Consider the following 16753-nt stretch of genomic DNA (forward strand, 5'->3'; position numbering starts at 1 on the left):
TTTATTTTATGGAACTTCTGCATTACGTGGACTGCACTATTTTTTAGGGGGCGATATCGGTACTTGTACAGTTTAACAAAGACATTAAAGAATGAAAATATCGAAAAAAAAAAGTTGAAATTGTATGTATCCGTTCTGGAACGAAGTCCGAAAAAAAAAAATTTCACTTAATTTCATCAAGTAGTTTTTATTTTACAGCGAAAAAACAATTTGTTATGATACCGAGCAAAAGGTTCGATTTTTAGGAAGAAACACTAGTATTAAAGATGGGGAGGGAGTGTCGGCGCTTTAACTGGAGTTATCTCTCCGTGACGTGTTCTAAACTCCAAACAAAAATTTTAAAAATTCCAAGATGTCTGCCTTGAACGCGCTCTCATCAAAACGTAAAAAAAAAAAAAAAAATACTCGATCGAATTAAATGATTTTTTTTTGGGGGGGGGGATCTTCAGTCCAAAACGGATACGTACAATATAACCTTTTTTCGATATTTTCATTTTTTTAATGTCTTGACTAAACTGTACAAGTGCAATTTATTTATTTTATGGCACTTCTGCATTACGCGGACAGCGCCATTTTTTAGGGGGCGATAACTCCAATTTCTTCTTGTTTTACTGAGTGTGGACCCAAGCAAAATTTTTTTTTTTGCTTAAGTACGCATGCGCGCAATCGTAAGTCTGCGGCCAAAAAAAAAGGCCAAAAAAAGTCAAATACACATTGAACACATTGACCTCAACAGCAATTTTCTGTAGATGTACCAACAAGTTGAGATTTTTTTTTTATCCAAAAAGTGAAAGAAATGTGAAATGAAATTTTTACAAGTCAAATTTTATTTTAAACAATATACCACTGCGATATATGCAGCAACACATTGTCAAAAGCGTCTTTGCCACTTTTTCCGTAAACCTCCCTCCATAAAAATTCGTCCAAATGGGACTCCACTGTAACTGGAGTGCACCCCCATCATTGTTTTGAATTTCGTTTTTGCGTTCTTCCAAAAACATTCCACGTTGTTGGTGTGCACGCACGCCTGATACTGGATCGACGAAGTGTTGAGAATGGTTCACTTGTTTGTGGATGTACCTGGGGTGGACATTTATCTGGTCAATTGGAGTATATGCTCTCCAACTGTCGGAATGTATGGTAGTTCCTGGTTTTATGTATTTTTTTATCAGTGGTATCAAGGTGTCGGAGGAGCGATCACTTAAAATATATTAAACTGTTTCTTCTTCATTAAATTGATAGATGAAGTATAGTTAATCCCCACCTACCTCATGTTAAATAACACAAAAGTAAACTTTGTGACACAACAGAAAATAAGCTTTTAATTCATAGCTTTAGCAGTATTTGGCGAGTTCCGAGAGATAAAATCGCTGTTGAGGTCAATGTGTTCAATGTGTATTTGACTTTTTTGTTTTGGCCTTTTTTTTTTTTGGCCGCAGACTTACGATTGCGCGCATGCGTACTTAAGCAAAAAAAAAATTTTTGCTTGGGTCCACACTCAGTAAAAAGTGCCACACGACAAATAATGAACAACGGCGGACGTACACGAGTGAGGACCCCATTGCGAAATACACGCGTCGTACAGATTACAGAGAGCGTTCCTTAAACCAAAAAATGCGTGTGTGCACGCATGGCACAGTCCCATTTTACTTACGTTGTCGTCGCTGTTTTTCTCATATCGAAAAACAGTGAAAATTTATTTTTTTTAATAAAAAAAACTTTGTGGCAAATGTGCATTTCAGCGCCGTAAATTATTTGGCAGACAAAAATTTATAAAAATTATTTATTTTTATATAAAACACTTTAGATCCTAAGGCTGAAATAAAACCTGAAAGGTACTAGTGCAGAGAGTGATCCGGACGTAAATAATAACGTTATTATTTTAAAAAGCCATTCTTAACATGGGGAGGGGAGGGTGTTTTGTGCCTATTCTATACTTCAACCTTACAATTGAATAAAAAAAAAACATATCATAAAACTTTAATTAAACTTGGAAATACGATTTAAAAAATAGCGCGGATCACTCTCTGCACTAGCACCACCTGAAAAAAATTAATTTTATTTTTTTTGACATTTTTTATTAGACTAAAGTTAAACGAACACCAACGGAGGCTGCCATCTTGTTTTGTAAAATTTTGCAGGGTTGGCCTTTTTGAGGCTAAATTTGATCTTTTTTTTTTTTTACGCTCTTGCAAAAGCATAAAAAAGACCAAATTTGGCCTCAAAAAGGCCAATCTAGCAAGTCTTAGAAAGGCCAAATTTTACAAAACAAGATGGCGGCCTCCGTTGTTGTTCGTTTAGTCTAATAAAAAAAATGAATAAAAATTAATTTTTTTCGGGTTTTATTTCAGCTTTAGGGTCAAATAATGTGTTTTATATAAAAATAAATAATTTTTATAAATTTTTGTCTGTCAAATAATTTACGCCGCTTTGCCAACTTCGTATTATTTTGATTCATCGAACTAACTACTGTTCTCATCTGGAGTGTGATTTTTCAAAACGTTTTGGTCGATGTAACCTCCGACCTTCTTCAAGTGTATCTTGTCTTACTCGGAAATGTTTCTGTCGAACTCTGGAATTTTGACGGAATTTTGAGCGGAACCCTTTATTTACTTCACGGGGAAGTTCCATCCAAATTCCCGAGTTCGACAGAAACATTCTCGAGTTCGACAAGATACATCTGAAGAAGATCAGAGGTTACATTGACCAAAACATTGTGAAAATCACACTCAAGATGAGAACAGTAGTCCGATGAATCCAAATAATGCAAATAACCAATCCTCATCTCAAAAATTCAGAATCGTTAAAAAAAAAAAAAAACATATTGTAGTCCGTGCGTATTTCACAATGGGGGCCTCGCTCGTGTACGTCAGCTCAAACAAGATTATTTTTTTTTTTTTTTTACGTACACAAAAATATTTGAAAACCATTTATTGTATAAAAATGTATCAAAATATAATTTTAAAAACATTCTCTGCGAACGTCCTGGTACGTGCGCATGTCATATGCCCACATATAAATAAATATGATAAACTCGATTAAGGGAAGTTTAGACCCTGATAAAAAAAAAAAAAAAAAAAAAAACTTCTAACAAATCCGCCATCTCCAGCAGAATCTGTCACTGCTACTATTGCTGGTTTGCAATACCATGTTTTGTCCAAATTGACACTGCTCTGTGGCCGACAAACAATCTATTAGCCTGCAAAAAGTCTATTGTTTCACAGGGTTTCCGACGTCAACAATGCAATATTGCACAATGATGACGTTGCAATTAATGTGTACAATGCTGCTGTTTTACACACTGCCGTGGAATACCTATTGCACATATTTAGGAAATTTACATTCATATTAAGATAAAGTTTCACAGGAATTTTCCAAAAAGTATGAGTTATCATTCCCTGTTCTTTGACCTAGAAGCGCCACTTGGCGACAGATTAGTGAAACGCACAAAAAAAAAAAATGGCGCTGTCCATGTAATGCAGAAGTGCCATTTTTATGTTTTTATGTTTTTTTTTTTTTTTTGTTTTTTTTTTTTTTTTTTACAATTTAACCGAATTAAACAAAAGAACTATAGAAAAATTAGTGCTTATTCAGATTGGCACTTATGGTTGCAATTAAAAGTAAAGAAAATACAGAAAAATTTGTATGATGTATGTACCAGTCACAGAATGAAGATGAAATATACCAAAAATCACGTAATTTGATCAAGTAGCTTCTTCTTCTTCTTCTTCTTCTTCTTCTTTTTACATTTTATCCCGTGTCGAATAGGGTGAAAATGTAGCGACCATAGTAGAATCAAGGGCAGACAACCGACTTTTATTATTATCTATATATTAATATGATAGCGTGCGTGTTCTTTTGTGTCTCACGCTTACATCCGGGTCGTTTAATCGTTATGTACTTCCATTTCTTATCATAAATAATTTTACCAAGAATTCTTCATAAGTTTTGGTTACAGTTTCGATTATAGCTGAGAGCACTTAAGTTATCTATTTTATATAAATAATCTTATCAAGACTTCTTCATAAGTTTTGGTTTCGGTTTCGATTATGACTGAAGGAACTCAAGTTATATATATATACATACATATACTTTTTTCATAAGTTTTTATTTCGGTTTCGATTCAAGCTAATGCACCCAAGTCATATATATATATATATATATAGTTATGTCTCGGAAGTAGAGTGAAAAGCACATCTTATTTTTCTTTTATTAATATTATTGGAATCTTTTCTTTTTTCCTTGTACATATTTTTGTGAATTATTCCATGGATTTCTGCCTTTGGATTATTATGGACCATCTTCTTCCAATTACGAGATTTCCTTGGATTTTACTTGTACAAATCGAAATTCTTTTAACTTTCTTGAAGTTTTACATTTGGATTTTACCGTCACTAGATTTTTTATCTTCCACCAGACTATCCATTCATGTGTAATCAACTTTTTCTTTACCATATTCCCTCTGCTTCACTTTTTTTGTTTTCAAGTAAGATCTTTGACTTACTTGTTGTTTCATCAAATACTTCTGCATACAAAATCTGATCCCGCATTTTGCTAATTCCTACCCTCTGATGAGAAGGAGAGTATTTCTTTGAAACTCTGCGGATTAAGGACTATCCATTTATCTAGTGTTTCCTTTTCAGATTAAATATGTTTTTAACTCATTTCAAAGTGTTTTTTAACATATTTTATTAACTGTTTGCTCATATATATATATATATATATATATATATATATATATATATATATAAATATATATAGTAGTGTTTTCGTCCGCCATGATTAAATCCAATGACAGAATAAAAGGAGGAGACAACTCAAAACGAAGTTGAGAGGTGAAAACTCTGGCTTACGTTCAATTCAGTTAAAATTAAATAGCTAAATATCGTAAATTTGGACTTTCTAAGTTTTAAATAAAACTACTTGATCTATTTATGTGATTTTTGGAATATGACATCTTTGTTCTGTAACGAGGTACGTACATCATAGAGACTTTTCTGTATTTTCTTTACTTTTAATTACCACCATAAGTGCCAATTTGAATAAGCACTGAAAAATCTTGGTCATACCAACTAAGGCCTTTCTTGTTAAAAGTTGATTTTTAGGTTTGGGCGGGTCTGTTTTGAACGAATATCACATTTTTAAAATTGTTGCAGACAAGTATTTTTTTTATGATATCAAGACATTTATTATCCAATGTATTCCCCATTGTCTTTACAGGTCGCTATGTTTGTTTTCGAGCGCGTGTAATCAATACATTTGATAATAAATGTCTTAATATCAAAAAAAAAAAAAAAATACTTGCCGGCAACAATTTTTAATTTGATATTCGTTTAAAACAGACACAAATAACCCCAAAAAGCAACCTTTAAAGGATAAGTCTTTAGTTGGTACTCTAGCGCACATTGACCCAAATCTTTTATGATGTACGTACCCGCTACAGAACGGAAATGTCATATTCTAAAAGTCACGTAAATTGACCAAGTAGTTTCATTTTTATAAAAAAAATCATTTTTAAACGATCTAAAACGATTAATGTGAAATCGGTAGCATTGCAAGACTGATCTCGCAAGTTTGAATTATTATCTGCCTTTGTTTTTTGTTTTTTTGGGTTTTTTTTTTTTTTTTCAAACTGGCAACCCGAGGCAGTCTTTTTTTGCTAAGTCATAAAATTTGATTTTTTTTTAAATTAAAAATAAAATTACTTGATTATTTATGTAATGTTTAGAATATGACATCTTCGTTCCATGACGGGTACATATTTTTCTGTATTTTTTTTTTTTTTTTTCTTTTTAATTAGGTTGAATTTTAAATAAGAACCTATATTTTTGTTTTTTTTTTTGTCTGTGTGCGGATTAGTTGATTTTGAAACACGCATTTTAGGGGAAAAATTATTACATACTTATGTGTCATGTCGAAATTAGTATGATTTCCAAAAATTGCGATAAACTGATTCAGTAGATGTCTTTGATCCAGTTTTTAAAAAAAAAAAAGATGAAAAAAGTTATCCATAATATCGATCAGACATTTTGTATTTTGAAATGGTAGCTTATCAAAAGGACCAACTGCAGTTACCTCCCTTGGATTTTGAGAACTTTCCTATATTAAAACATGTTACATTCGTCTATCACTGTTTCACAGTCAACTCTAAAATTGTCCACGTCTCTATTTCACAGTCAACTCTATAACTGTTCAACTGTAGTCGTTATCAACTCTGTCCAACTTCCATCTGCCGTCTAGCACATCTAGATGTCAACTGTCACTGTCCAACTTCCATCTGCTCTCTAGCTCATCTGTCTTGCTCTCTCAGGTCGCTGACCCCACCCTGGCTACCGGAAGCTGCCCTTCCCTGTTTTCTCAGTAGGTTTCTATTGTTATTGTTTGCTATTTCCTATCTATTGTCGATTGTAGGATATTTCTGATTTCTTTGTTTATTCTAAGCTATTTCCTACCTATTGTTGATAGCAGGATATTTTCGATTTCTTTGTTCATTCTAAGCTATTTCCTATCTATTGTTGATTGTAGGATATTTCTGATTTCTTTGTTCATTCTAAGTTATTTCCTATCTATTGTTGATTGTAGGATATTTCCGATTTCTTTATTCTAAGCTATTTCCTATCTATTGTTGATTGTAGGATATTTCCGATTTCTTTGTTTATTCTAAGCTATTTCCTATCTATTGTTGATAGCAGGATATTTCCGATTTCTTTGTTCATTCTAAGCTATTTCCTATCTATTGTTGATTGTAGGATATTTCTGATTTCTTTGTTCATTCTAAGCTATTTCCTATCTATTGTTGATTGTAGGATATTTCCGATTTCTTTGTTTATTCTAAGCTATTTCCTATCTATTGTTGATTGTAGGATATTTCCGATTTCTTTGTTTATTCTAAGCTATTTCCTATCTATTGTTGATTGTAGGATATTTCTGATTTCTTTGTTTATTATAAGCTATTTCCTATCTATTGTTGATTGTAGGATATTTCCGATTTCTTTGTTTATTCTAAGCTATTTCCTATCTATTGTTGATTGTAGGATATTTCCGATTTCTTTATTCTAAGCTATTTCCTATCTATTGTTGATTGTAGGATATTTCCGATTTCTTTGTTTATTCTAAGCTATTTCCTATCTATTGTTGATAGCAGGATATTTCCGATTTCTTTGTTCATTCTAAGCTATTTCCTATCTATTGTTGATTGTAGGATATTTCCGATTTCTTTGTTCATTCTAAGCTATTTCCTATCTATTGTTGATTGTAGGATATTTCTGATTTCTTTGTTCATTCTAAGCTATTTCCTATCTATTGTTGATTGTAGGATATTTCCGATTTCTTTGTTTATTCTAAGCTATTTCCTATCTATTGTTGATTGTAGGATATTTCTGATTTCTTTGTTTATTCTAAGCTATTTCCTATCTATTGTTGATTGTAGGATATTTCTGATTTCTTTGTTTATTCTAAGCTATTTCCTATCTATTGTTGATTGTAGGATATTTCTGATTTCTTTGTTCATTCTAAGCTATTTCCTATCTATTGTTGATTGTAGGATATTTCTGATTTCTTTGTTCATTCTAAGCTATTTCCTATCTATTGTTGATTGTAGGATATTTCTGATTTCTTTGTTCATTCTAAGCTATTTCCTATCTATTGTTGATTGTAGGATATTTCCGATTTCTTTGTTTATTCTAAGCTATTTCCTATCTATTGTTGATTGTAGGATATTTCCGATTTCTTTATTCTAAGCTATTTCCTATCTATTGTTGATTGTAGGATATTTCCGATTTCTTTGTTTATTCTAAGCTATTTCCTCTTCCTTTGTCTATTCCCCCCTTCTCGGCACTTAGTGGCTCAAATCCATCCCAGGGCCACTTTATAGTATCACAATACTGCTCCAGTAGATGCAATTCTTTACCTGTATAAGAGCCAAGTACATCCGAGAATGAAGTACTGTTGCCGCATCTGGGAAGGAGTTGCTAGAAGAACCTTATTCTGCCTTAACAGAGTTCAGAATAGACTTTATAGCCTAGTGGGGATTCCCTTTTCTCTTCCCTGCAACCTCTATCTCACAGAAGAGATGTTGCAAGCCTGTCTGCTTTATTGTTATTTTCATGGAAATTGCTCGTCTGAGCTCCTATCTATGGTCTCCCCTTGGCAAACTTTCATGAAAAACACTCGTTTAGCTGAAACCACTATCTATCTATCATTATACTAAATATCTGATTTAGCTTGTCACCATCAAAAATTTTAAGATCATGGGATCATTTCTAGCAAACTTTTACAAACTTAACAACTAAGATTGGAACGCTGTATGTTTTAGTTTTGATTCTAGCTGATGGCACCCAAGTTATATATAATTTTGAAATCACAACTATATATTGGGTACAATATCATAAGCAATGGAATATGAAATCTGTATACATAAAAATATCATATTTAAGCATATATTATGACCGGGCAATGATGGGCGGCCTTTAAGTAATATCTAAAATTTAAAAAAAAAATTTATTAATTTTTGAGGGGTCAACTGGGTCGGGTTTCATCTGGGGAGGTCGGTTTTTCAGCTATTTTCGAATGTTACCTATTATATAAAGCAGAGTTGAATTACCTACATTATTATTTTCAATACATTAAAACAAGAGAGAGGAATGGGCTGGGGAGAGGTGAAAGGGGAACGGGAAGAGGATGTGAAAAAGAAGTAGAGAAAAAGATTAAAGGACGGATTGAGAGAGGTAGTGAAAAATAGGAGTCTTAATATAAAGATGTTCCTATTTACTTGCCTCCCCATGGGGGCAGAGTTAGACACAAGGGCGATTTTTAATGTGGGAAAAATCCAGCTCCCCAAAAAGGGGCACTCTGGATAGGAACAAAAATAAAAAATTATCTCAATATAGGATTTCTCCTTCACTGAGTAAGGACAGAAAAATGAAGTGCAGCATCGGAACAGATACTACACTTTGTCCCTAGCCAAAAGGCCAAGAAATTGTTAGTCTATAGATGTTACACACATTAAAAAAAAATTTCTTTTTCTTTTTGGCCCCAGGCAGTGCCGGGTAATTCCCCCCACTCTTTATCTGTGCCTAAACCTAAACGTAGATTCCATGAATAAAGCTTCTTTGTTAGAACTGCACGCTTGTGGAATTGTCTTCTGTTTTCTTGCTTTCCGGCTGAGTACAATATGGTTGTCTTCAAGTCTAACGTAAATAAGTTCTTGATGAGCCGTTCCATATAAGTTAATAAATTTACCGAATTGATTACTATATTGTCCAATTTCTACTGTACACTCTTTAACCCTTATCCTTGAGTGGCTTCTTGGCCTTGATAATGTGATTCCTGTGTAAAAAATAATAATAATAATAATAATAATAATAATAATAATAATAAATAATTGTTTCTACAAAAATGTATTTATCTGAATTTAATTTAACTTTTTGCTGCACGTCTTTGGTAATGTGACGTACATATTTCCGGTGAAGAGGGAAATGTGATTGAGTCATTTGTGGGTCAAAAGGTCACCACTTCAAGTCCACCAAACAATCCCCCCTCCCCTCTCGAGTCGTCAAAGTCCACTTATATTGTTTTCGGTTAAGAGCAATTGGTTTATTTGCAAATAAATAAAAACATTTTTGCATGTCAAAAACTCAAATTAGAAATCTCTCTCTATTTTAACGTGTGCACTTTCTCGTTCTCTCTCTCTCTCTCTCTCTCTCTCTCTCCCCCCCTCTCTCTCTCACACGCACACATACATACACTCTACACACACACACACACACGCACACATATGCTAGCAAGGAGACTCGACATTGCTCAGAATCATTTGATTCAGAGCAATGTCGAGTGTCAATAAATGTTACACCCTCTCTCATACTTTCATTGTTATCGCGATTGATTGCCTGCTCTAGTTCGGGACCCACTGCGGTGCACCGGGAGGAAACTTCATCTGTCCACAATGCATTATTGTCTACATTAGATGGCAGATCCCTAACTAGAGCAGACAATCGATTTGATTAAAAAAAACCATCTATTTCAATGATTTTAGTGACAATAAAAGCATAGCAAGATGGATCATTTGTTGACCATCATTCAATCCCGGAGAACTTTCAGTCTCCCTGCTAGCATATATACAGGGTGTCCACAAAGTCTGACAACATAATGCAGCCAAACTTTATGGGAACCCGGTAGTTTATGTAACAACACTTTGTGGACACTCTGTAGATTATGTAGCCAAACTCTGTGGACACCTGTAGATTATACAGCCAGACTTTGTGGACACCTGTAGATTATGTAGCCAGACTTTGTGGGTACCCTGTAGATACTGCAGCTAGACTTTGTGGACACCCTGTATATATATATATATATATATATATATATATATGGCACAATCACATTGACACACCGCTTCTCACCAGATCACCGAAGTTAAGCAATGTTGAGCCTGGCCAGTACCAGATGGGTGACCATTAGGGAAGGCTAGGCGTTGTATGTACCGCACTGAGTCATAGAAATTTCCAGGTTGGTATCTGGAGGTGCTTTAATTTACTGGGAACGATGCAACCCGAGTCTTAGTTAGGACATGCATCTAGAAGGTAACTCTGATGTAAAAACCTGCATTGTACTGTGTGCTTTGTCTTGCGGCAGTCATCTGCATCGACAAAGGTTAGCAGTAATAGCAAAAAATGTGTTTGGTTCTACACAAAACCTTCACCATTATAAACAAATCATCTATATTGATTTCTGAACAACTTAGTTGTTTTGGTAGAACCTCATACATCGAAATCGATGAGAGAGTCCATTTTTATTTATATATATATATATATATATATATGCTTATATGTGTGTATATAAATGTTTGTATATGTTTATGTGTGTATATATATGTTTCTATATGCTTATGTGTGTATATATATGTTTGTATATGCCTATGTGTGCATATATATGTTTGTATATGCCTATGTGTGTATATATATATATGTGTGTTTGTATGTGCCTATGTGTATATATATATATGTTTGTATATGCTTATGTGTGTATATATGTTTGTATATGCTTATGTGTGTGTGTGTGTATATATACTAACATATATATATATATATATATATATGTGTGTGTGTGTGTGTGTGTGTGTTAGTATATTTGGGCAGCATTTTCTCCTTTATGCACGTTTCATTGAAAAGCAGACAACTCTTGTTTGTTTCTCTTACAATCCATTTTTTCTTTTTGATGAGCTAGTTTCCGAACATTCTGTTCGAGTGTAAAAAGAAATTTGCCGTATTCGCAAACGTTTTGCGACCTGTATAGGTCATCCTCAGATAAGTGATAAAAAATAATACAAAATAAAAAATGAAATCGTGAGTTGATTGGAAAGACAATTAAAATCATTTACAATACTTAAAATACTTAAAAGCATTTAAGCATACCATCCGTTTCGTATAGAGCCTGGTTAATAGTTGTTTGTTTTTAATACGGATTAACAAGGCATCAATAATCGGGAGGCATACATCACAGTGCGAGACAGCTAAAATGGCCGTGTTTTTTTATTAGTATGTCTCTGAATTCAGTCCTGGGGGTGTCGTGTGCTGTGAGGTGCTGATAAATGGAGCTATTCGGGAAGATAGGTGACATGTTAGTCGAAAAGAGATGCTGGTTCAAGTCATGCCAATGTACGTTTTATTTTTGGAGACACATTCTCCTGTGAGGCATTTAAAGATAGCATTTTTAGTTTTGAGCGTAGGGCTATTGTTTATTAATGATTGGCTTATTTTTAATTTTTCGTAATGTATAATAAATCTTATTTTAGAGTTTTTTTCCCCTGGTTGAAATATGTTTGTGTATGATATTTTTTATTATTTTTTCTGGTTACAATAAAATATGTTAATGTCGTCGCCGCCGCCGCCAGGGAATTAATGAAAAGGATATAAAAATTTGCATCCAAACTGCATGGTAAAATCGAAGTGAATGTCTTTGATAGTAGTGTTGTAAAATGATCCAAATTGTATTTTGAGTAATCCCCATCACGAGGTAATGGTCCAATGTAGGCATTTCCTTGGAGCAATTTCCTTTGTTTATATAATGTGTCCGGTAAAATTATATATATATATATATATATATATATATATATATATATATATATATATATATATATATATATATATCCAGTGGACCTGTTTATTAATAAACATATAAGTTGATATATTTAATATTTTTTATAATTATAGAACATGACCTTCAAATTCCACTCCAAAATAACTTCAAGTTGTTAATAAATTAAAATTAAAAATTAAATTAAAATTAAAACCGCTTTCAGTAGTCAGGCTATGCAAAAGGGGAGAAAACTGAACTGATCAGAAAAATGAAAAGAAAAGAAAAGAAAAAGCTAATAAGACAGCGGATATAAGAAAAGAAAAGATAAGATAAAGTAAAATAAATGCTGAATAGAGAGAAATAGAAGAAGAATAAGGAAAAAGAAAGATAATAATAATGAAAATATAGTGGGTGAAGAAGTATATATACATGTATATCTATAATATAAAGCTGGATGTGTGTGTGTGTGTGTGTCTGTGTGTGTGTGTGTGTGTGTGTGTGTGTGTCTGTGTGTGTGTGTGTGGTCACGAATAGGCTCCTATATGGTTGACTATTTTAAAAAACTGATTACATATAATGATCGAAGATGTATCGAGACACAGTAATGGGTATGTTTGATCTGGCATAATGATGATTCATTAAAATTGTGGGGTCCACAAAGTATGGAAATAAAAAATAAAAATAAAAACTTTTACAGGTGTTTTTAATATAGATGTACATAATAATACTTTGATAAGTATGTTTTAACTTAAATAGGGATGGTATAATAAAATTGTGGGGTTTGAGTTCGCGCCTGGCCTCCATAGAATGGAAATAGGCACTAACTTTAATAAAGACTTTTCATATCTATCTGTGTAAGTATACTTTGATAATTATGTTTCAGTTTGAAGAAATATGGTATGATAAAATTATGGGGTGTTCGTTCGCACCTGACCTCCATAGAATGGAAATATGTCACAAAGTTTAACTAGGTTTTTTAATATAGATCCACAGAATATTGTGATAAGTGTTTCAGTGTGAACAGGTATGGTATAATAAATTATGGGGTTTATCTATTTTATTTTTACTTTCATCATATTTTGCTTTGGTTTTGATACCCCAAATTCGAAGCTATCTCTTTACAACCCTTCCTTTTCATAACCTATCATACTTACAAAAATCAGAGTCCATTTTCTGTAGGCTGTTTTCTAACCCAGTCTACGACGGGTTCTTTTGCTAGTGTATATATATATATATATATATGGTGATTGTCACTTCTTGACAGAAGACCATCTTTCCCTTGCTTTATTGTTGATTACTCAATTATTTTCATGTATATTTGAAAATATATATATTTTTTTTATGTACACATATATACACATATACACACACACATATATACATTTTTTTTTTTTTACACAGTGGTCACCACTTATCAAGGCCCGGAAGCCACTCAGGGATAAGGGTTATTGCAAGTACATTACGTTAGTGTGGAGATTTGATGAAGTGTTTACTTAAGGGGGCGGTTCATTATGAATTTGTTAACGTTGGACTTGAACACATCCAAGTTGTAGTCAGGTGGGAAGCAGGCAGACGGAACAGAGTTCCACAGGCGTGCAGTTCTAAGAAAGAAGCTTTGTTCATGGAATCCACGTTTTGATTTAGGCATAGATAAAGAGTGGGGTAAATTTTTCACAGTGGATTCAGCTAGACGGGTGTTTTTCGTGAAAGATTGGCGAGGGGAGACCAGAGATTGGAGTTCAGACGAGCACCTGCCATGGAAATAACGATAAAACAAGGATAGGCTCGCAACGTCTCTTCTGTGGGAGAGAGGTTGCAGGGCAGAGAAAAGGGCATCCCCCACTAAGCCACGAAGTCTATTTTGTACTCTGTCAAGGCAGGATAGGCTGTTTTTAGCAGCTCCTGCCCAGATATGGTAGCAGTATTCCATCCTTGGACGTACTTGGCTTTTATATAAATAGAGAATTGCATCAGTAGTGAGATATCTTCTGGAGCGGTAGAAGGATCCCACCATCTTTCCAGCGACCTTGGCAACAGACTTGATGTACATGTTCCATTTCAGATCAGGAGTAAAGTTCAAACCCAGAAGCTTGTCAAAACACGGGGCCTCTCTCAGACGAGAGCCATCCATCACAATTGATGCCAGATGGGGATCAGAGCGTTGATGATGTAAGGATAGGAGTTTGGTTTTAGATGCATTAAAGGTAACCAGCCACGTCTTCTCCCACTGAACCACACGCTTGAGATCAGAGGAGAGAGAATCAGAGAGAACTTTGTCATTTACAGCCTTTGATGTGTTGCCGTAGATGGTCGTGTCATCAGCATAGATGTCAACGAATGATTTAAATATGTGTTTAGGGAGGTCATTGATGTAGATCAGGAAGAGAGTTGGGCCCAGGATTGACCCCTGAAGGACTCCAGCATTAATACTACAGGTCTCCGATTTTTGTCCATCGACCACTACTCTTATGAGCCTACCGGAGAGAAATGATTTAATGATTGAGAAAACATTTCCAGTTATACCGTAGCTGGAAATCTTGTCAAGTAGACCCTTATGCCATACCTTGTCGAAGGCTTTTGATATGTCAAAAGCAATTGCCCTAGAAAGGAAGCCTTTTTCAAGAGATTCACTAATCCTGTGAGATATAACCGGCAGCACATCTGCGGTAGATCTTGCAGAGCGGAAACCATATTATGTGTCACTAAGAAGATTGTTTCTGCTGAGGTGGTTGACTATTTCTCTATTTAATATGCATTCCAGCAACTTACTCATAACACACAGGAGACTTATTGGTCTGTACCGAGAGGGAGATGACTTATCACCTGAATTCTTAAATACAGGGCAAACTGATGAGGTCTTCCAGGGAGTCGGAAAGTACTTCTCCTTAAGGCTGCACTTTAACAGTTTCATAAGTATGGGAGCAAGTTCTGGTTGAAGCTTTTTTAACACTATAATTGGGATGCCGTCAGGGCCAGTTGCTTTACTGGAATCAAGGTTCTTGATTAGCTTGGCGACCTCATGCACGGATATTTGTATGTTACCTAGCGTGTTCTGTGTTATAGGAGGAAATATGGGGAGTTGATGGCCTTCGTCGCATACTGTATAAATTCGCTGCAAAGTTCTTTGCAAATAGTTTGGCCTTGTCTGATGCTGACGAGATGACTTCTGGTCCATTGATAAGGGTTGGTATAGAACGCACACTTCTGTTCAGGATCCTATTTGTTATTTGCCAAAATTGGTGGGAATCAAGGTGCTTATCAGCTACCTTGGATTTAACAGATTGGGCATATAGCTCTCTTGCATTTTTTATTACTCTTTTACAGTGGTTGCTGGCAGTCCTGAAAGCAGCTTTATGCATCTATTACGTTGGTAGCTATGGAAAAAGTGATTTCTGTGCGCGATAGCAGCAGCATATTCTGGGGAGAACCATGGCTGGCTGTTAGGTTTTTGTTGGAATTTTTTAGATGGTATGAATTGGTCTATGCCTACAGTTAACCATTCGATCAGATCTGATACTATAGAGGACACTTCCTTTTTAAGCATGGAGTGCAGAGGTAAATCAGATATGAATATACGGAAGCTATCCCAGTCAGCCATAGAGTATCGGTATACAGTACGGTGGAGGGGTACGTCTGGGGACTTATTACATTTCGTTTTTACCTTAACTGATACAACGGAGTGGTTGGAGGATCCTAGAGGAGAATGAACGGAACATGAACATAGCTCAGGGGAAGTTGAGAGAAAAAGGTCTAGGAGGCTTGCATATTGACTGGGTGTATCAGGCACACAAGTGGGTTTGTGAACAATCTGAGTGAGGTCATAAGCAATGGCAAAATCATGACAAAACCTCCCCTCATCATCTGTCTTATTTGAATGGGTCAGCCATTCCACGTTATGGACGTTGAAGTCACCACAGATGTGGATGTTAGCCGAGGGATGTGCAGACAGGATGTGGTCTATTTTCTCAGATATGCTCTTAAAGATAGTAACTCCGCTGTTGTGGGGCCGATAGAGGGCAAATATAAATGCAATGGTGTTAGCAAGTGCAACCCTGGAACACATATAGGGTAAATTAGGATCTTCTCTAGAAATATCCCTGCCACACGGGAAGCCATCTTTAATGTAGGCACATATTCCATGCCCATGGCGATCTTGGGGGTCAGATTTAACTGTTAAGTTAGAGTATCCGTTAATTATGAACTCATCTAGGGAAGTGGTCGGCCCTATTCCAGTTTCGCTTAGAAATAATATGTTCGGTTTCGTCTCCTGTAAATGGGTTTCAACCTCTGGAAGGTTGGAATGTAGACCCCTGATGTTGGAGAAGGAGACCTGGTAGTAGGGGTCTACGTTGGAAGATGGGGTTCTAGGTTTATTCGAGTTTTTATTCTGGAGATATTTCATGTTGAGGTTTTGGGATTTGTGGAACAGGTCGGCATACTTGGTTAGAGCAGTACAGATGTGGAGATGTGATCAAGAATACATCAATTCCTATTTTCTGTGCGAACGAAGGTGGCTCTTCAGACCAGCCCTGCTTTTACACAGTCTGTTGCAAAGGTCACACTTAAACTGAGATTGAGGGATGCCAACTGGTGCTGCTCTACTGTGGACGCTCATATGACGCTTTAGGCCTCCACTCGATTTACAGACCACAGAGCAAACAGAACATCTGTGCCCTGC

The 16753-nt window shown here is 35.1% G+C and overlaps 1 protein-coding gene and 1 pseudogene across 6 annotated transcripts in view; one reads left to right on the top strand and one right to left on the bottom strand.

The window, feature by feature from the left end:
- Positions 1 to 16753, top strand: part of LOC145268811 (EVI5-like protein) — a 663419-nt gene that overhangs the window by 345456 nt on the left and 301210 nt on the right. The window lies entirely within an intron of this gene.
- LOC145268944 (U2 spliceosomal RNA) lies at positions 8801 to 8981 on the bottom strand (annotated as a pseudogene).

This window comes from Euprymna scolopes, chromosome 44, assembly GCF_053919585.1.
Source record: "Euprymna scolopes isolate OS-2025 chromosome 44, ASM5391958v1, whole genome shotgun sequence".
NCBI lineage: Eukaryota > Metazoa > Mollusca > Cephalopoda > Sepiida > Sepiolidae > Euprymna > Euprymna scolopes.